Source organism: Schistocerca gregaria, chromosome 3 (assembly GCF_023897955.1).
Source record: "Schistocerca gregaria isolate iqSchGreg1 chromosome 3, iqSchGreg1.2, whole genome shotgun sequence".
NCBI lineage: Eukaryota > Metazoa > Arthropoda > Insecta > Orthoptera > Acrididae > Schistocerca > Schistocerca gregaria.
In genome coordinates, this window is record NC_064922.1 from 805,691,485 (window position 1) to 805,714,761 (window position 23,277).

A 23,277-nucleotide genomic window follows, 5' to 3' on the forward strand; every position below is an offset into this window, starting at 1 on the left:
TTCTTCATCATCTGCAGAGCTAGTTGGCATATAAACTTGTACTACTGTAGTAGGTGTGGGCTTCGTATCTATCTTGGCCACAATAATGCGTTCACTATGCTGTTTGTAGTAGCTTACCCGCATTCCTATTTTCCTATTCATTATAAAACCTACTCCTGCATTACCCCTATTTGATTTTGTGTTTATAACCCTGTAGTCACCTGACCAGAAGTCTTGTTCCTCCTGCCACCGAACTTCACTAATTCCCACTATATCTAACTTTATCCTATCCATTTCCCTTTTTAAATTTTCTAACCTACCTGCCCGATTAAGGGATCTGACATTCCACGCTCCGATCCGTAGAACGCCAGTTTTCTTTCTCCTGATAACGACATCCTCCTGAGTAGTCCCCGCCCGGAGATCCGAATGGGGGACTATTTTACCTCCGGAATATTTTACCCAAGAGGATGCCATCATCATTTAATCATACAGTAAAGCTGCATGTCCTCGGGAAAAATTACGGCTGTAGTTTCCCCTTGCTTTCAGCCGTTCGCAGTACCAGCACAGCAAAGCCGTTTTGGTTAATGTTGCAAGGCCAGATCAGTCAATCATCCAGACTGTTGCCCCTGCAACTACTGAAAAGGCTGCTGCCCCTCTTCAGGAACCACACGTTTGTCTGGCCTCTCAACAGATACCCCTCCGTTGTGGTTGCACCTACGGTACGGCCATCTGTATCGCTGAGGCACGCAAGCCTCCCCACCAACGGCAAGGTCCATGGTTCATGGGGGTTTTATTGTTATTATAATAATAATAATAATAATAATAATAATAATAATAATAATAATAATAATAATAACAATAATAAATGTGATTAAGACTGTTCTCGAATTATTGACGCCACAAGAGCTGTTAAGTGCTTATTCTTCTTGACTGTCCACCTATATAGCTTCGTGGTTACGTCCTTGCCTACCATACACCGAGCCCGGCTTTGATTCCCGACCGGGTTAGAGAATTTTCCTTTTCCCGCTCGTAAACTGGGTGTGGTGTTATCCTCAACACCGGCACTCGAGTCGCCCAATGTGGTGCCGAATGAAATAAGACTCGCACTCGGCGGCCGAACTTCCCCAGATGGTTCCTCCCGGCCAGCAATGCCATACGCTCATTTCTTGACTGAAGCTTGGAATTGGAGCTTTGATGTTATATCTGGAGAGGGAAATTTATTTTTCCGTTTTAACCTAAAGTCTCTGTGACTTAAAAACTCTACCCATTAAAGAGCGTGTTACTACAGAAACTTAATTCACTGTTTTTAGCATTAAGCTCTCAAGATTACGTTCACTGATGCGCGTGTAGCTCTTTCAAGTATCACAGATCTTATTTATTTACTTCGTGATTCTAAGTGGCTTCGTAGCTCATAATCATTTATTTTGTTTCACTTACTGGAGGACTATCATTCTTATTGTTTCTCTTATTGAAAAACAATTTCTTCTCTTTCATTGTGGAGAATATTTTTGTGCAAATTATGTTCAATAAACCTTTGTTTGTACCCTGCACCTGGGCTGCAGCGGTCGTATCAGGTTCATTTAAGGTAAGATTGCATCCTTTGAAAAATGCACTACCAGTTTTTTTCGAAAAACTTCCCAAAGGCGAGCTTCTGCTCTGTTCCTAAGGACCAAACAGTCGACTGGACATTCAACACAAATGTTCCATCCTTCCGTAGGTAAATACGAATTAACTACACACACATTAGTCTTAGGTGGAGGATTCCACACCCTGGATACTAACTAGCAAATCTGCACGGGGCTCCATTAGTTGGCTAAGCACGGGAAGCCTGACCTTTATAGAGTCGCAGCTGCAGCTGACGCAGCCTGAGCTACCGTCTGGTAGAGAGGAGACGCTTCCATTGCAATCTGCGGCCTGTACAGCGTCAGCAGGCCACTGTGGACATGCGCTAATGGGTGCCAAGCTAATGGCCGTCTGCGGTTGTGCGTGCCACGACTTCCAGCCGCTGAGCCACTGCGACGCAATCATTCAGCCTCTGGCTCCATATGTAGATTTCCACACCCTGCTCTCAACCTAGTTCCCTTTTGTTGTATGGTAAGACACAACACATCTCGTTTGTCACCCAAACAAGCTAGACAATTTGGTTCAGACCTCTTACACAAAAGCTTAAATTGTTTTTTTACCATAAAGGTAACGGCTTCAGCACCTTCAGAAAGTAAACAGCGACAGACATGATTTTTCCCCAGACATCAAACCACCAACGTTCTCAAAAGACTACAGACTATGCAGAATACCCCTAAGTAAACAGGACTATCAAGAAGAAGTAATCGTGATCATTAACTTGGTACAAAGGGAAGGATACAGCAGCAACACAGCACACAAATTACATGACGCAATTAAAAAGAAAATAGAGGCAGAAGACAGAAAAATTAAAAAGTTTTCAAATAACAATAAACTACAATATCATACAAACACACGTTCACAAGTGAAAACAAAGCCCCCAACATGGCACACCATGACATGCCACAACCAGCTGACACACAAAATTATTAATTTCTTTTAAAAAAATCGATACTTCCTTCAAGATAAATACAAATCAAACTCAAATCTGTGAGAGAAGGGAAAGATAAATACAACATTTTTGGTATACATGAATTTGTAATAGCTCCAACTCTGAATGTATTGGGATGACTGCTAGGAACTATAACCAGGTACAAAGAACGTACAATGGCACTGAAGATTATATATACCCATTCCACATATGCAGAACATCTAATAAATCAGACTGGGATAAAAATAGACATGCCAAACTTACGCCACAACTACAAAAAGGAATGTTCACTCTACAGGAAGAATATTTCATTCAGAAAGCCTTAAAAAAATGAAAAAACGCTCAATGACCGAAAGAGCAACAACGGAAGACCAATATTCAAATTAATTAATTACACACACATGCACAGTCACACACACGAACACAACACACACACACACACACACACACACACACACACACACACAAGCAGTACCTCACCACACCACCATCCCTCAATCAGCTCTAAAGCATGCGACCAAGAACAGTGCCGGCACGTGCAGTTTTCTACAGTATAGGTTATGTACAAAGAACTAGTTATTGGAAGGAAACTATAACACGTCCCTTCTGCACGTACAGGACAACAAATGACTGCATGAATAGGACACAAATATTAATGTGAGTATACAATATAAACATATAATTGTAAAAAGAAGTAGCTAGACCCAAACAAGCTGAAAAAGAATAACTAGAAATCTCACACCAAAATATGTGTAATAAAATAATTTTACTTGTATTATACGCCACCGAAGATGCCCAACATGACTGCGCGAAGCGTGTCTAGTACTCAAGAATAAATTACAGTTGCAGAAGACGGAATTTTCCTTATCTTTATGATGATGTGACACACAGAAATTTGCCTGTGCTGTCGAAAGGTCTATTGGTTCAAATTTGGAGATCAAAGACGAAAACTCTACTGGATACAGACATTCGAAGGTGGTTTATGATAGTGAATGGCATAGTATAAGTATTTCTGGGCCTACGGAAATTAAATTATACGGGGTGTTTGGGGAGGAAAGGTCAATATTTTACACAGTGACAGTATAAGTACCTCTGAAAAAAAAATGGTTCAAATAGCTCTGAGCACTATGGGACTTAACTTCTAAGGTCATCAATACCCTAGAACTTAGAACTGCTTAAACCTAACTAACCTAAGGTCATCATACACACACATGCCCGAGGCAGGATTCGAGCATGTGACCGTAGCGGTCGCGCGGTTCTAGACTGTAACGCCTAGAACCGCTCGGCCATCCCGGGCTGCAGTAATTCTGAGCAAAATACTTATATGAACGTAGGTCCGCAAATGCTTCGTTAGGGAGGTATGTTTATTGAAAGGAACTTTAAATCTGCAAAATTGATGTGCACAACGTGTAGCTGAGATCTGAAAGTTACCCTACCTCCAAACTTATTTTATGCGCAAACGGTACTTTTCTGGCCATGGGTTCGTTGTAAAAACCTTAACTGCTAAATAAACAAAATGAACCACCGCCGCCGTATTATTAAAGAACTTTGTTTCAGTCCACTCGTTTCAACGCAACACTTGCGCCATCCTCAGGTCAACTATAAACCTAAAGAGTACTTGCATTTCTTGCCTCATGTATTGTAAACCCCATAAAATAATACAGTAGTCGGACAACATATTACTTCCCTTCACATACATCTTGCGTATTGACTACGAGGAGAACGTTCGAGAAATTAAAGCCAATACAGAGGCTTACCGACAATCATTCTTCCCACGCACTATTCGCGAGTGGAGGGATCAGATAGTGGTACCGAAAGTACCCTCCACCACACACCATTAGCTTTATTTTATTTAATCTTATGGCTAGGGCCCCCCTGTCGGACCGGGGACGGACGTCTCCATTAGGTGGCTTGCCGATTATGGTGTACTTGTAGATGCAGTTATGGACTGTATACTCAGGAGTGTATACTCTACAACGTGTGAGTGGTGACAGCACGTTGCAGAGTTACATTCCGATGTACACAATTCGCAACAACTAACATTATGCGAATTCTACCATACATGGGCCAAAGAAAGGAAGCACTCTTTTGATGTATAGAGGACCTTGTAATGGCTCTTTATTTACGTGACCATTACGGCACCCCAACCTCAGTTCTCGATACCAGTAATATCGTACTACTCTTCTGCGACGTAACAGACATATTTTTGTGACAATATTCACATTTGGTTTTATTAATGTATAGGTACTCCGATGTATCGATATATTACAGTGATATGGTTCTTGTGTGTATTCATTTCTGTGAGACCGTCATAATCTTTGACTTACTTGTAACCGTTTTTTGCGCGAATGCACACAGAGCAGTCTTTGTTTCACTTTGCAGAAGTTAAGTTGTTATTTCACTTTGTAAAAGAACAGTCAAGTCATCTGTTTGGTTAAAGTGGAAATTAAATATATGAAGATTGATAGAAAACAGTTTTATTGATGATGTGGCAATTAAGAAGAAGTATATGTGAAACTAAAAGAAGTTTAATAAAAATGTGGATCGTGAAGAGCAAGTCAAAAATTATTTCCACCATACCATTGCTCTGATCTGGGATTGTTTGATCATTAAGAATATCCTGAAAAACACATTTGTTAGGACTTCAAATATTGCTAAAATACAGATCTGGACCTTCTAGCAGTCAAAGTGTAATCACCCTAGAATCAACAAGATGAGCCATAACCGACAAAATCTACGTGGGAATCCATTCAAGATAAGTGCCAAAATACCATCCACAGTCAATAGCTTTGTTGTTGCCCGATAAAGCGAACATCTGCTGCGTGAGCAACATTATTAATCTGATTTCTAACCTATTTTGCAAGTGGTGGTATTGTTATAACCTGAAGTTGGCGTAAATCTTGCAGCGAAACTAGTCGACTGAAATAAATTTCTTGAATGATACGGCTGTGGCGGTTAGTTTTATTTGTTTATCACCAGCGGCTGCCCATGTCCACTAGAACGATGGATTTCCACAACTTTATCTACTAAGTCTCCTCTACAATCCCCAGAAATCTGTAATAGAATTGTGACATACCTTGTATTCCATAGTTTATTGTCAGTGCTTTGATTCTGAAGGGCAATTAGTACAGATGTTTTTGTAACTAAGACACAAGCCCTCCCTAAATCTATTAATCCCGGACTGATAGGTTGGCAGTAATTACAAAGACCTCGTATAATGGGTGTTTTCAATCCGTATGTGAAGTTCTATGATGCCAATTTTCTCGTAATACTCCATGCTACCTTTGCCAGCTCTTAAGAAAATGAAGGTTCTTATACGAAACGACACAACTCGCAAAATGAGAATAGGCTGCGCGGAGTGGGTTGGGACGTTGCTACACTGAACCCATCTGCAATCTGCGCATCTATCTCCAAGTGCGTTACGTGCCGAAAGGGACAGGGAAAACAGCGAGGGATATGACGACAGGAGGGCCCTACGGAGACGGCGCTGCCGTGTGGGTTGTTTCATTAGACCTCGCCGGGGGAGGGGAAGCGGACGGAGTTAATAACGGGCAGGGAAGCCTGTTCCCGCGCTAATGGCGGCCACAGGCGCGGGGGCGGCTCTGTAGATCCTTGTTAACAGCGCCGCGTTGCCCTGCAAAGAAAGGGCTGAGGGCGTTACGTGGAGACGGGCACGTGTGTGCCGTGCTGTGCGGTGTGCTGCGGCCGCTTTCAGCCAGTTGGAACGGGCGGGTGTCTTGCTGCAGTCAAGGCCCGGCACCGCTCTACCTGTTACTGCGGTGGCGAACGTAACCCTTACTCTGGCGTCACCACCTTCATAATCACTTTCACTATCTGAGGAACAATTTCAAAACTTAATCAGTCATTTTTCTGTATTACTAAACGGCTAAAACGGTCAGTCTATGTCCCAGTTCCAGAACACCTATTCAACAACTTCCAGGGCAACAAAAATTGGTTTTGGGAAACCAGACGTACACCGCCGGAAAAAAATAGTATACGCATTTAGAGTTTTCCAGTTCAATATTTTTGTTGCAACAATGCATATGCAGTGCAATAAATGGTTACATCTGCAGATCCGTAGCATAGGCGGTTCTGGAGTACCAGGTATCGACCCATGCTGAGACACCCATATTAGCAAATAGTGTAGCCCCCACAAGCGGCAATGCAGTCGCTGATGTTGGCATCCAGTCCATCGTACAGATGGCGAATACTTTCCTGGGATACGATATACCGCCCCTCGTTCGACCTGTGGACGTTCTGGAAAAGATATTGATTGACGAGTCGCTTCTTGTGTCGTCATATCCCACGCTCTCTCGTCTGGAGATTGAGCTGGCCAGGGAAGTTGTTGCACGTCTCGCAGAGCAAGCTGAGTTTCAAGGCCAGTGGTGGGTCAGCAATAGCCTACTGAAACAACGCTTCACGTTCCTCTTGCAAGAAAGGCAAAATAATGGGTCTAAAACCATTATGCGCGTAACAAGCGCTGGTTAGCGTTCCCTCCAGAAACACCAAAGGCGGACAAAAGTTGTACCTTATCGGACCCGAGACAACAAGGCGTTGGTGGGTCCAGTGTGTCTTGGAAGAAAGTGCTCTACGAGGCAGCGCTCGCCAGATCTACGTCGTTAGCGCAAACGGTCATCGCTTGCGTACAGGCACATTTCGATTTCATCGCTGTAGACCAAGGCGCTTCATTGATTCTCTGACGGCAACAGTCGTTCCGTTAACGCTGATGCTGCGGCTTGAGTGGAAGGCAAGCTAGAAGTGTGCATGCTCTTAGTTCTACTGCTAATAACAGGTTCGCAACAGTTTCTGTTGACATGTCTGGGCTCGTAAGCCCACTTATCTGTGCTATGGTAGCTGTACGATCTGCCACTGCAATACAATACGACGATCCTGGAGGGTGTCTGTCCTTTGTGAACATCCAGAACCTCGTCAACGGGTGCGGGACATTCACGTGCCACTAATACCAACATCGTTGCACAACTGACGCAATGCGTCTATGTTGTGTCTCAATTCTCCGAAAGGGCCATCCGGCCACTCGCAAGACCACAAACTGACCCCTTTCACATTTTCTCAGCTGGATGTAGGAAGCACGATTGCGTCTCCGTGTCATGGCTGCCTGCTTGCATCACACATTTGAACCACACTGTGCCCTCTGGCTGTGAGCATTACCTATTAAAACGTGGACACAGATGGTGGTCTGATAGCTATGTCACTTTACTATCTGTTGCCGGACGACGTTTAAACTATTATCAGTAAATCTAATATCCCCCAGTTGTCATATCCCTTCATCGAATCAAAGTCGACCTCTTATTTCCAAGTCTACTAGTTTTTTTTTTTTTCGAAGCAATGTATTATAAAAATGTATGTATTTATGTTCAACATCTCCACCTAAACCACCGGTTTCAGTCAGACTTGTTACACATATGGCTTACTGCCTGGAAGGAATCACTGTGGAAGCAGCACCTATCTTATCAAGACTTCACTATTTGAGAATCAGAGCATTTAGTGATTTGCAGCAAACTTTATACTTAATTTCAAACCCTTACGATGTTTCTCTCACTGACAAACTTCGCAAAACGATGAAAAAACTTGTCGCTTAATAATTTTAGTTGTTCACGCAGCGAAACTGCCGTATCAGCATGACGTTTTATTTTATTACTTCTTTACTACTAACTGTATTCGACAAATGTTGTACCCGTTGTTAGCATATACTACTAAAAGTGCAAGCAAAATTATGCAGTCGCATGAAGCGTAGTTCAGCAGATATGAAGTCATAGCCATTGAGATGAGCGAAACACTACCGCATTGTCCATGACATTAAAATTTATTTCTTCTTTGCTAACTCTAAACACAACACATCTCGCACACAGTATCCACATATGCCGCTAAATGTAACTACAATGTTACATCACAGTACAATACATAGTTCAGGAGACATGGAATCATAAACATCGAGCTGCGTGAAACAGAAACTGCAACTTCCTATCGGTATAGAGAAGGGGGTAGGAGGAGTTAGAGGGAGAGGGAAGGAGGAGATGTACGTAGGTAGGAGGGAAGATGAGACAGAGAGGAGGAGTGGGAAAGAGAAGATGGAGATAGACAGAGATGGGAGAAGGAATTAAACAGAGAAAGGGAAGGCGGTGGGCAGAGGAAGGAAAAAGACAGACGCAGAGAGTGAGGATAAGACAAACAAAGAAGATAGAGGAGATGGACGGAGAGAGGGAGCATGAGGAGGTGGGCAGACACAACGGAGGACGAGATGGACAAACGGAGGAGATGATAGCAGATAGAGGGTGTGATGAGGAGATAGAGGGGTGGAGGCCTTGGTCAGCGGAGAAAGGAGAAGATGGCCAAAAGGTGGAGGAGCAGACGGACAGAGGGGGAGGAGGAGATAGAGAAGGAAATGATGGACTAATAAAATATTAGAATAAATACGTACAAGGGCAACCCCAGCTGTTCAGATAGTTTAATATTATCACTGACCGAATTTACAGTTTTAAAATGCCGTCGCAGGCTACTCATTGTTCTTACTTTAAAGCGTTAATACAGTAAGTCAAGCACTAAACTAGGAAACTATGTTCATTTTCTGAGGCAGCCTAACTCAGAATGAACAAATTACCCGTACTTTACACAACCAGTATTTGAGTATTAGGGCTGTAATGTTCCGCCCTAGTGTGTTAATGATCTGTTGATTAGGACTTCGTTGCTTCAATTGGATGTTTAACTAAGCTTCGTGCAGGTTCGCCTCTTCAGCAAGAGAACTCAGTAACTTGGTGAGAAAAGACACAGGTACTTACTCAAATTACTCTATCACTACACTGTATTAACAGTAAGAAATATGCAAATAAAGTTCTGCACAGCTATACATTGCTCACCTAATTTACATAACATAAAGTCTAATGATCAAGGAGTGTCAAAATAAAAGTCCGTGTAAAGATTTTGTAGCTATAGATAACTTTCTGGGCAGCGCAACCAAAGCTCAGAGACACTGTAAATGGCAATAACAACACTCAACACTTAATAACCATTCAAATTATCACAAAAATTATAACAATTAAATACCAATGACTGATGTGTTTGCAAAAGCCGCATATCTTTATGCAAGTGCCTTATTCACAACTTCCGGTTTCACGTCAGTATAGATACATTTTTTTGACAAGAATACAAATCACTGTGTGAAATTTTAGAAATACAGTATTAGCATTCAACAAAAAATAATGACAGGTACTCACAAAGGTTATATGATCAAAATGTATATAGACAATTACAAGTACCAGCTTTCGGGAAGTTATCCACGTTAAGAAGCAAACCACGCTGGTGGACTGTCGTAATAAAACTGACTTCACCCAAAAAGTGCTTGCCAAATTTACAAAGCATGACTACTGAATGAGACAAGCCTAGAAAAAAGCGGGGAAAGAATGAATAAGGAATGGGACACTACTTTGAACGGGGATAAAACGCCTAAAGATTAATTAAAGTCTACTATAAGTACACGGGAAGTATCATCCAAAAAATAATACTCTAGTATAGAACCAGACGATGCGTCTGCCCTGACATGAAACCCAAAGTTGCGAATAAAGCAACTAAATACAGCTGTGCGACTTCTGGAAACATCCAATTATTCTTGAGATTTCAGTTGTTATAATTTTTATGATGATTTGAATGGGTACTGAGTGTTGAGTGTTGTTTTTTGTAATTCAGTGTGTGAATTCTGTGGACAACGCATGCGCACCTCGAGGCCGGTTCGCAATCGCAATGGACCACGCGTTGCCCTCGTTATCCAGCGACCGAAACACGAAAAATGATTCCTGGTTCTGCAGTAACACGTTCAAGTACTATTCTAATAATAAACACAATTCATACGCAGTTTCCTCAATAAAAGCAACACAAATAAACGAGATGGACCATACGTTGTGTCGGCTGTGGCGATAAGCCGATGTCCGTATAAATTTGGGACACGGCAGACAGCAACTTACAACAAATTTTATACATAATTTCGTACGGTTTCAAAACTTTTTCTCCCTCACGACCCGATAAAATAAATAAACGAAAAAAGTGCACCGCTTACTATATTTTGCTGGTGGTGCAGTTAAACTTGAGTATCAGACGTTTATTCCTTTTCGCAACACATTTTGTAGAGAGTGACATATACCACTGAATGTCCTTGCCGAATTATATCGTTGTAGAACACATAGTTCAGGAGGTACAGCGTTATAAACATTGAGATGCATGAGAAACTAGCTTTTTTGAGTCTTCAGCCAAAAAGTCTTTTTATGCGTCACATTAACTGATTTGTAAAGTAATGAGATATTTGAAGCCGTTTTATACATTGGAGTTCATTTCTCTAATGAATTTTTGGTTGGTAGGGAGAGGGGGGGGGGGGAGGGGGGTTTCTGACAATACCCTGAGCGCAATACCTTCCTGCTCTCTTTCTGTATGTCATTTCTTGTCACACCACACGTAATCTGAACTTTCTACTCATTGCCTAGTGTTCATCAGATCCTCCTCCTTCAGGCAGCAGATATCGCGAGCTCGAATCGCCAGTGAACTACATGGCTCGTCATTGAATCTGCTAACCAGGAAGGACAGCTAATAACAAAATTTTAGTTACGGCGTGTGTATAGTACAGTGCGAACAAAACATTACTACACTTATAGGTGGTTTGGGACTGTACAGGTTTGCCCTAGTAGCTAGACTGACTAAGCCAATTGGGCATTGAGTTGCACTTGGCCTGAGCAACAGTGCTGATTCAGCTTTGAAGAGCACCCGGGATGAAGCGCTATTTCCGTGTATGGTTGGGTTGTGGCGGTATGTCGTCGAGAGGATGCCAGCCGATGGCAATTCAGGTAAACATAAGAATTATGTTTTATTAACGTCCATGCGGCTACGCTCGTAGCATCGTGTTTCGTTGTCCAAGACCCCTCCCAGTATGTGTTGGGGATGTCACGTGGTGTGTGGAGGCGGCTAGCTCGCGGACAGTGGGCCTATATGTCTGCAACCGTGAATGCTGACACAGGCAGCTCGATAAGCGGCGCAGACTGGTTAGGTGAAGCGTGGCCGCTAGACTTGCCAGCAGTGCAGGATCTCGTTGCTGTGAGTGGCAGGGCATGGGGCCAAGGCGCCCGTACCAGCGCAAAATGGTGGGCGGTTCTGTTCAAAATGTGTGTGAAATCTTATGGGACTTAAGTGCTAAGATCATCAGTCCCTAAGCTTACACACTTCTTAACCTAAATTATCAAAAATGGTTCAAATGGCTCTGAGCACTATGGGACTCAACTGCTGTGGTCATCAGTCCCCTAGAACTTAGAACTACTTAAACCTATCTAACCTAAGGACATCACACACATCTATGCCCGAGGCAGGATTCGAACCTGCGACCGTAGCAGGGGCACGATTCCGGACTGCGCGCCTAGAACCGCGAGACCACTGCGGCCGGCCCTAAATTATCTTAAAGACAAACACACACACCCATGGCCGAGGGAGGACTGGAACCTCATCCGGGACCAGCCGCACAGTGGGCGGATCTACCATCCCGGTCTCATCTGCTGCTTTCCAGGGCAGGAGTCTGACTGCTGCTGGAGTTAACCTGAAGGTGGCCCGCCAGTGGAGAGGCACCGAGTCGAGGAAGTGGTGGCTGCTTGCTGTTCAGTACTGTTCTGGCACCTGGCATGGCCTTCTCGTTATGGTAGGCGCTTTCGGGCTGCTGACATTTCTGCTAAAACTGACAGCGTGGCGACGCACTGCATCCAACCGTGTTCGGAGCAACAAATTCGAGGCCCTGAGACTTACAACTGCTCAGCTAGGTGTGTAAGGGCCCATGCTTACCACAGTACCGGCAAGCTTGTGGTACTTGGCCTGGTCCGTTGCTTAGTACATAAACTTCCATGTTGCTACAACTGGCATGTCGTCATCTTAGCACTCGCCGGTCTCCTGAGGCATCGTCAACTGCTGCGGCTGAGCTGTCAGATTCCGCAGTTTCAAAATTTGTTCAAATGGCTCTGAGCACTATGGGACTTAACTGCTGAGGTCATCAGTCCCCTAGAGCGTAGAACTACTTAAACCTAACTAACCTAAGGACAGCACACACATCCATGCCCGAGGCAGGATTCGAACCTGCGACCGTAGCGATCGCACGGTTTCAGACTGTAGCGCCTAGAACCGCTCGGCCACACCGGCCGGCTTCCGCAGTTTACCCCAAAAGATAGTGGCGATGTTACAATACCTTCCTACTTCTACACATTCGTCCCCGAGTCTCTATCCTGGATCGGTCTACAACAAAACTTTGCATAAATAGAAATGGTCTATTTACAATTTTTTCTCAAATACTAGGCGGCCATCTTTGTGGTGTCCCTAAGCCCATTAAGGCAAAGTGTGAGATGGTTCCTGTAGAAAAACACACGGCTTATTTCCATCCCATCATCAGCAGTCCGTGTGGCTAGCTAGGACTGCTGACCTTCGATCACGGGGCACTTGGTTCGATTCCAGGGCGGGTGGGAGATTTTGCCCGATCGGGACTGTGAATGTTGTCCTCGTCAGCATTTCATCGAGGAGAAAGTCACCGAAATGGATGCAAATAAGAAGACTTGCAGCAGGTGGCCGAACCCCGCCTCCCCCCCCCCCCCCCCCTCCCGCTCATACGTGCCATACCTGCTTTTCCCGTTTTTTTCATCACCATCCTTGATCTACACCAGTTTGTCCACCCGTTACTTCCTCCTGGATGAGACCCTAAATCTCATATTGAGTCTGTGGTGTCACCGCCAGACACCACACTTGCTAGGTGGTAGCCTTTAAGTCGGCCGCGGTCCGGTAGTATACGTTGGACCCGCGTGTCGCCACTATCATTGATTGCAGACCGAGCGCCGCCACACGGCAGGTATAGTCTAGAGAGACTCCCTAGCACTCGCCCCAGTTGGACAGCCGACTTTGCTAGCGATGGTTCACTGTCTACACACGCTCTCATTTGCAGAGATGACAGTTTAGCATAGCCAACAGCTACGTCATTTGCTACGACCTAACAAGGAGCCACATTCAGTTACTATGAATGTATTCTTAACAGATAATATTGTGAATCATGTACCGTCAAGAGCGACGTTCATCATTAATGGATTAAAGTTAAGTATCAAACTAATTACGTCCGCTTTCTGAATTCTAATTCCTTGTCATGTTCCAGACCTCACGTCAATATAGTTCTTCCCTCCTCACGCCAGCCTGCGTGAGCTAAAACGTGTAACACGGTGTTGGCTCTTCTGGCAACACAACACATTCTTCCGTACAACACGATGTAACAGCAGGAAATGCACTACGCACTGTTCTGCACATATGCTGATTATTGACTGAAGAGTTTAGGATGGCTGCACGCACATGTCCGCTGGACGCACATAATGTGGAAAGCTTCTGCAAGGCTTGTATCGTTGTGTGGGAAGATGACACCGCACAAGCTCCTCAAAAAGAAAGACTGATTGAGACGCCTATGTCTGGGGAACATAAAGGTTGAATCGGATTTGAGTGAATCTTGTGAACCTTACTTAGCGTGCTAGTGGATGCTACATTTCATTACGTGGGACTCACGGTCTAATTATATTTTATTTCGATTACTGGAGACCAGATGACGCTCCGCCCCCTTCTAAATTTGCTGTTGGTATTCAATTCTTTCACTGAGGGTTATGTCCTGCTATATACCCATGTTGTGCCTAAGACTTTCACTTTGTGCTTTGTGTTGTTGTTGTTGTGTATATTAAATAATCCCTATTACTCTTTTTTGAGTCGTCACTTATCAGTCTTCTGACTGATCTGGCGGGGACCGCCACGAATTCCTCTCCTGTACCAACCTCTTCATCTCAAAGTAGCGTTTGCAGCCTACGTCCTCAAATATTTGCTGGGTGAATTCCAATCCCTGTACTACTTAACAGTTTTTGCTCTCTACAGCTCCCTCTAGTGTAGTGCCATGAAAGTAATTCCCTTATGTGTTAAGGATGTCCTACCATCTTGTAACTTCTTCTTGTCAGGGTTTTCCACAAATTTCCTTTCTTCGTCGATCCTCCGGGAGAATTTCCTAATTTTCAACATTCCTCTGTAGCACCGCATCTCAAATGTTTCGATTCTCTTCATTACCGATTTTTCCGCAGTCCATATTTCGCTACTATACAGCGCTCTGCTCCAAACGTACATTCTCAGAAATTTCTTCCTCAAATTAAGGCCTATGTTTGATACTAGTAGACTTCTCTCGCCCAGGAATGTCCTTTTTTCCAGTTCTGGATTACTTTTTACGTTCCCCTGGCTCCGACCGTCATGGGTTATTTTGCTGCCTAGGTAACATAATTCCTTAACTTCATGTACTTCGTGACCACCAACGCTGTCCTCAGTCCTTCTACTTCTCATTACTTTGGTCTTTCTTTAATTTACTCGCAGCCCATACCCCTTAGGAAACCACAAATGTTAGTTAGAAGTTTATTTCACTGTGGTCCTACTAAACACTGTAACAAATGTCGCAATTATTAGGATCAACCCAAATTACCGTCGTTTTTTTTCTAGCACACACGAAGAGCAAACACATTGTTTTGCTTGCTTGTCCCTATGGTAAGCAATCGGTATGTCTTCGAATATGCATACATGTTGAAGTCATTATACACCTGACAAAACGTACTAGTACTCGTTCTGCGTCTGTTCCTACAATACCAATTATCAGAGGCGTGAAGTACAGCGTTTTCTGTTAATTGTCTTAACAATTACTCTATCTCAATCACCTTGTAAATATTTCGCAAATTAATTGTAATCGGTAGGAGCAACAGATTAGAATTAGGTTGGTGTTATCTTGGGAACTCGATTTCGTGACGCCTTGAGCAAGGCATTCACGCTACAAAGTAATCCATCTCCGATGAAAGCTTGACGACGAGAGAAAAGTGGCGGACTGTGGCTGTTGTTAGCAAGTGCAACCCTAAACTGGTCCCTGTTTGAGGTATCCAACCTCTTCGTACAACAAGGAATGCCGAGGCTGTAACGGGATTGCAGTAATTGAGGAAATTTGCCTGCCAGGAATACTGCGCGGTATGTTCTGCTGTAGAGAGGACACCTGCAATCCAGAAACAATAGCTGCAGCAGAGGTTGATTTACTAGCCGCTAGTTGCAAACTGTGACGCAGTGGGACACATCACCCTAACTTGGAACCACACTGTAGTAACAGCCGAGGAAGTTACGTGGCTCACAGAACGCAGGTTCTGAACCACTGGTCTGCAACAGATAACAAATTCATGAAATATGGACCACCATCAGCTGCATAATGGAATGACGACAGTGAAAATTTGTGCCGGACCGCGACTCGAACCGCGGCTTCCTACCTATCGTGAGCGGTAGCCTTACCATGAGGTACCGGAGCACGACTTATATCCAGCCCCAAATTTGCATATGTCGTGAAGCATGTGTCAGCAACCCGCACTCATATATTCATTATGTATATTCCTATACAGGGTGACGTTTTAATTGAAACTTGTTTGTCCGGTGTCGGTGGAAAAATACGATAATGCAGCGCCTGTGTTGTTCAGAAGTACGATGCAATGTTCCTTCGGACATGCACCCATGCATTGCCATTGTACAGTACTTCTGAACGAAACAGGCGCGGTCGCGAAATGGAAACCACAGTGAAAATCCAATGAAGTTTTGCGCAGGTGTGTGGGGCGGTGTCTCTAGTATGCCCGTCGATCGTATTACGTTGTTCTGTTTTAGTTCTGAGAGCAAGTGGGGGCACATAGAGATACCTAGAAGATAGTGTCTCCCGCCAAGTACGAGGGCCTGGTGAGAAATTTCGCCTGAAGCTGTGCAGCCAACATTACATAACTTTCGTGCGTTTCCTTCTTCAAGACAATTTTGAGCCGCATTCTGCAGGGGTAATGAAGATGCTCCTGCATCTTTTCAATTGGAAAAGTTTTATTACCCACAATACAGCCCAAAATTGTCTCTCTCTCTGAGTTTCATCTCTGCTCACAAGAACCGCTGGCTATGAAGACAACATTTTGGCACAGACAACGAGCTGTAGGCTAGCGTAGAGAATTGGCGGAAAGCACTGGCGGTTGCTTTGTATTGGAAAGGGGATTGGAAAGTTGGTACAACGCTACGACAAACTTCTAAGTCGGATCGGCGACTATGGAGATAAGTACCTGGAAGCTGTAGCTAACTATTGCAAATAAAACAGTTTTGATTTTCATTGTGGTTTTCATTTCGCAACCTATCGTTCCTTACTTTCCGAATAGCCCTCGTATCTATCGTAAAAATGTGTCCTCAGGAGTGAGACAAATAGTGGCGAAACACTTGTTGTGTTCTACAGGTGGTTCATGCATGAGATATTCCTACATATGGAGGCTGAATATGCTGAACAGGTCGCTGAGGAAAAAGTCATCGACAGGGTGTAAGCTTTTCGGGCATTGTCATCATCAGACATGTGTAGTGATCGACAACTGCTTGGCCCTGTGTGTCATTTTTATTCCACTTTTCAGAAACATACGTACACACTTATCTTTAATTCGACGGGGACTTGTCTTTAATTCGACGTAAAGAACTATTTAAGTTTAACGTAATAAATTTAGGGATCACATGACTATTCAAACAATTCCTGTTGATGATGATCTTGAAACATCCCCTTAGAAAAATTATACATGACTGTGCTTAAACTGACACACAATAGTTTTTAGCGCAACGCGATCTGACTGTCAATAATCCCTACAAGAGAATGGCCCTGACTAACATTAACCTATATGTTTCACAAATCACTTACCTCACAAAAATCTTCGTTACTCGAACTACTGCAATACAGCGAGCGCCACTACTGCCAGATAACTAAAAGATTCAAACTACGGAAGTCACTAACTACTGATAGGCACAGTTAGCAAATGAAAGATTTTAATAGAGAACAAACAATGTATTTACCTTTATAGTCATAATATATATATCAGTTCATGACACCAATTCTTACAAATTTCAAAACTCCGCCATCTCTCTCCCCACGTCCACCACCGCTGGCGGCTCACCTCCAACTGCGCAACGCTACGCGCCGCTAACAGCCAACTGCCCAATGCTATAATGGCAGACAACAATGCAAACCAGCCACAGACTGCACACAGCACAGCCAGTGATTTTCATACAGAGAGCTACGTGGCAGCGGCGTTACTAATAAAAAAAACCTAAACAGCCTACTTACAATCTTCGTTTGATTAATCATTACTTTTATTCTTAAGATACAAAGTATTTTGTCCTCCTGAATCACTCAACATGGCACAAAATAACTTAGCTAAAAAATCTTGGTATCCTCTTGTTACTGTTAAGAGGTGAATGGTAAAGCACTGTGATCGTGATTTGTCTGCCTAACACTAAGCAGCGTGTACCCGTCGTAAGACGATTGTAACAGTAATGCTACACAGAAACAGCAACAATGTAACAAACTAACCACACCGTGTTATTGTTAGATATACACTGATAGATAAAAATTGCTACATGAAGAAGGACTTGTGCGACACAAACTAAAGTTGCTATGCGTGTTTCCACATCTGAAAGATGATGTCAATTCAAATTTCGTGCCAGTCGTGTAAGAATGGCTCTAGTAGCTCCACTGTGAGGACCCAAATCAGGTTTGTTTTAAATACGCGCCGCAACGGTCGTGAGCATTACTTACCTTTGAGACTGGATGTGGTGAACTGATGCTGCTGAAGAGTGCCTTTAATGCGACAACGACGCCGTTATCAACATCTGACTAATTTGAGCGAGGTCGCGTAATAGTGCTACAAGAAGCTGGACGTTATTTCTACGATAGTGCAGAAAGAATCGGCAGAAATAAAACCACTGTACGTGATTGCTGGCAGGCGGCGGTCACGAAAATCTACGGCCACAATAAGATGGGGTTCTGGACGGCCACGTGGCTTTACCGAAAGGGACACCGTTTTGGCGTATAGCATTGACACATCGTAATTCATCTGCAGCAGGACTTCGGGCAGCAGTTGGCACCACAATGACACAACGAACTGTTACATATCGGTTACTTCAAGGACAACTCCGAGTCAGAAGCCCTGTAACGTGCATTACACTGACACGAACTGCGGCTTCAGTCACGTGAAGCGAGAGCTCACTGCAGGGCAGGGTGGAGGTCTTTTGTGCTTTCCTATGAAAGCTGGTGCTCCGTCGGTGCCAGTAATGGCTGTGTGTTCATTAGAACACCAGCTGAGGATCTGCAACCAACTAGTCTGTATGCTAGACACATTGAACCTACACCTGGAGTTGTGGTCCAGGGTGTGATTCTTATGATAGCAGAACCACTCCCATGGTTACCCCACACGCCCTGACTGCAAATTTGTATGTCAGTTTGCTGCTCTGGCCTGCTGTGCTGCCCTTCATGAACAGTATTCCGGGGACTGTCTTCCAACAGCATAATGCTCTCCCACATACCGCTGTTGAACCCAATATAGTTTCCAGAGTGTCGACATGTTGCCTTGGCCTGCTCGATCACCAGATATGTCTGCAATCGAGCACATATGGGGCATCAAAGGGCGACAACTTCTGCATCATCCACAAACAGCATTAACTGTCCGTGTACTGGCAGACCAAGTGCAACAAGCTTGGAACTCCATCTCAAAAACTGACATCCGGCACCTACACAATGCAATACAATGCATGCACGTTTGTATGGTTGCACGCAACTTTCTGGTGGTTATTGAGGTATACGAATTTCACGTTTGTAGGCCCCTGATCGACGTTTAGGAAGATTCTACCTCGATTCTGATCAAAACAGGAGCCAGCAGGAGTCGGCAGATGGTGATTGGAAATTTGAAAATTTGTGGTCAGATCTTATGGGACCAAACTGATGAGGTCATCGGTCCCTAAGCTTACAGACTACGTCGGTCAGGAGCCTGAATATGGCGTAGTTAAGTGCCGAAACTGGTTGCCAAATAAAGTACGAGGCGTATTCCGAAAGTAAGGTCCAATCGCCCGCGAAATGGAAACCACACTGAAGATCCGATAAAGCTTTGTATAGGTGTGTTGGACATTGCGTCTGTTATGACCTTTTATCACGTCACATCTGTTCAAATAGCTCTGAGCACTATGGGACATAACATCTGAGGTCATCAGTCGCCTAGAACTTAGGACAACTTAAACCTAACTAACCTAAGGACATCACACACATCCATGCCCGAAGCAGGATTCGAACCTGCGACCATAGCGGTCGCGCGGTTCCAGACTGAAGCGCGTAGAACCGCTCGGCCACAACGGCCGGCACGTCACATCTGTATTTTCCGTTCAGAGCACACAGTGAGCACGTAAATATGGCTAGAAAACAGTGTCTCCGGCCAAGTATGAGTACCAGTGAGAGATTTCGCCTGATTTGGTGCAGCCCACACAACATTACTGTCATGCATTTACTTCTTCATGACAGTTCTCGGCCGCATTCTGCAGGGGCAATGAGGACGCCCCTGCAACGTTTTCGATGGGAAGTGTTTGATCGGATTCCATACAGCCCAGGACTTGATAACGCTGATTTTCATCTCCGCTGACATGAACACCTGGCTATGAAGACAACGTTATGTCACAGACAACGAACTGCCGATCAGCGTAGAGAATCGGCGAAAAGTGCAGACGGCTGCCTTCTGAGACGAGGGTACTGGAAAGTTGGTACAACGGTGTGTCTCAGACGGAGCGGCGACCGTGTAGAGACGCTGCTGGGAGGTGTGGCTAACTACTGCAAATAAAACACTTTTTATTTTCACTGTGGTATCCATTTCGTTGACGATCGGATCTTACTTTCGGAATACGCCTAGTAAATTTGGAAACTGGACGGTTGAAAGGCGTTTAATTTGACATTCTGTATCGAACAGCCGGGTTCCTCAATCATCTATGAAAATATGGACATACAGTCTTATAGAATCAACAAACTGTCTTTAAGACGTAATTTGACGAGCCACATTCAAGAGCTTGTAGCTGCATGCGAACCTGCTTGGAATTCGTATTTAATTCTTTCGGTATTTTAATATTGACCCTTTTTCCTTTCCTATCGAACATTTCATCTGAAGACGACATTGTGTCAAAGTAATTCCATTAGGCGGCGTGCCAGGTCCATATACATTCCTGTTCAAGTGCATTATTTAATGCACTAAATTTCGTATTTATGTATGTCTAGCTAATCTCGGAGACGGAAAAAGTTCCAAATACAGTTTTTTTAAAGGAGGTAAATGTAGAACTATATAGTAATGTCATTTACAGTGCTGATTTCACGGGTAGCCATATTCCTAGATAGTGGATGGTACCTGCTGATTGTGTCTGATATGGATTCATTTTTATGACATTTTTCTGTAGACCGTTATTGAATTAAGTAATAGCCAAGAATTTATAATAAAACGCCTTCCCTTTTATGAGGCCTGTCCGCGATAAGCAGTTCCCATTTTGAAATAACCTTTCACTTATTGTTTCATCAACATGCAGTTAAAATATTTTCGAACAATGAGCAACAGTGACTTAAACCTTTTCTGATTTTGGCCCATTGTACTATTCCATCAGTATTACCTACCCTTCTATTCCTGTTGTTGATGTCTTTCTGACTATGAAAGGAAAACATTGTTTTCCAGTTCCATGTTTTCAAACGCATACGACAAATTTACTACTGCTGTGTATTTTTCGTTGTTTTTCCTGTGTCTTGACTCTGTCATTAGCCTCCGTCTAAAACTGTACATACATTTCTCTTACGATCAAACGGATAATCTACGAATACGTTATCATATATTTCAATTCTTCCATCGATTGTGTAATAGAGTGTTCTTGTTAGTATTTTTGATGCATGTGACACAAGACTGTGTGGTAACGTCTTCATCAAGCATTTAGGGAAACAAGCTCTGAACTCTGCGGTGTTGCGTCCACCTTGTTTCCTTCGGTACGTTGACAACATCTTCTTGATTTGTACGACACTGCAGGGCCCCTACGGTTAAGAAGAACGATGCAAAGTCGGACCTGTGTAATTTCTGAAGCGGACCGTCTGCATTCTGAACTACAGCAGCTGAGACTCGTGTTCAGGGAAAATGACTACAATTAGGGGAATACCGCTAATACCGCGCAGCCATTGAAGAATCGTAACAGGTAAAAGAAATACATAGTTTCCTGTCGAAGTGCTGCCGTCTCTTCTAAAGGAAGTATTACTTGAAAGACCTACATATTTATGTTGTAAACAGGATGGGTGCTGGTTCACTACTCGCTTTTGGCTAGGAAGGTGCTCACCCACCTCTTCCCTGTTTGCTGGATAGGTCGTGACCGCGTTAACAAATGGTCTGCAAGTCCGCATGATTTGACGCCACTAGACTTTTTTTTTCTAGGGTAAACTCAAAGATGAAATCTATGCACAACTTCTAATGATACAAAATCATTTAAAACATCGCACTCTTGTAGCATGTGCAATGATATCGAAGGCATCTATCCTGAAGGCATCACTCCATCGACTTAAAGGTGCATTGCTTTAGTGCCTGAGCATTTCGAAGACAGAAATGTAATTTTTAGGGGGGTTTCCATGGCCAAATTTCCTCTTAGTTGGTGTTGCAGGCGTAATTTTGCAACGTAAGAATGTATCTTGACATTAACCTCAAGCCGAAATACAGTGTGTGCTAGAGGCTACCTCATGAATCACTGTTTACAGCACAAACCACTTTCTTAGAACTCGAACTCGTTTGCCTTCAAAATACCTCTACATTTTATTGCCCATTATTCCTTCGTGAAGTACAGACTTGTCACTCCACCCTAAATAGTTATGCATCGCCAAGCAAGCACTGAGTTACCTGCGTACTTTAATGTTGGCATTACACGCAAGGGCTGCAACCCCGTATGTATTTGGCCCAAAGTTAAAAATGTAAGCGAAATGAGCAAACTAACATCAGTAACGGAAAATAGTATGCTGTTACTCTAAGAGCTGAATAAACTTAACCCGTCCTTTTACAATTTACAATTCTGAAAAAGAAAGATTGCAGCAAAAGTGGAACATTGGTTAATCCAGCAAAACTACTTACACCTCAGATGAACTTGTGAGCACGTGCCTTTTTACACATGTGGCGACACATTGCTGTTTGAAACGCCCGAGGGTGACGCAGGGAGCCACGTTTTGGCACCATTACACAGAAGGGTTGTGGGCACTTTTGAGCCAAATTTCAGACTTACTCTCAACGGGAGAAAACGCCGGGGTTTCAAAGGAGTGAACTTTTATTTCTTTTGCAGTGTTCGTATTTCCCTCTTCGACGCTGATGCAAAATCAGACATTTATGTTCGATATTGGAGAAAGTAATGCCATATGAAATGACAAATTATTTTAATCAAATGTTTTTTGTTTCAGGTTCACTGTGCGGTTGCAGAATGTAACTGCGGAGGAGGATTCCAATTAACAAGGTAAGTGACAACGCCATTTAACTTACTCTGATGGTTTAGTACTGATGTTCAGAGGGAACAAAGTAATTTATCATCTTATACCATCGTACTTCCATGGTAGCGGTGATTTCATTCGCTAGAAATGTTTGTGTCTTAAAACGACGCTGTGCTATTATAATAGAAATGTAATATCTCTGTATAGAAGCCGGTATACAAGGTGAATCACCTGAATCTTAGACCGCAAATATTACGGAAATGGAAAGTGTCATTGATGTGTGGTTTTTACAGAATAGGTTGGTGTTCAGGGTCTCGTATTGTTAGCTAATCAACAGGTTGCAATAATACTAGAAAGCATATTTTTTGTGTAAACTTACTCT

At 43.5% G+C, this 23,277-nt stretch overlaps 1 long non-coding RNA gene across 1 annotated transcript in view; it reads left to right on the forward strand.

Moving 5' to 3' along the window:
• Positions 1-22,924, forward strand: part of LOC126354369 (uncharacterized) — a 931,233-nt gene extending 908,309 nt beyond the window's left edge. The window contains exon 4 of the long non-coding RNA XR_007565308.1: positions 22,869-22,924. This is a non-coding gene — a long non-coding RNA (uncharacterized LOC126354369). The remainder of the gene's footprint in view (positions 1-22,868) is intronic.
• The last annotated feature ends 353 nt before the right edge of the window (positions 22,925-23,277 follow it).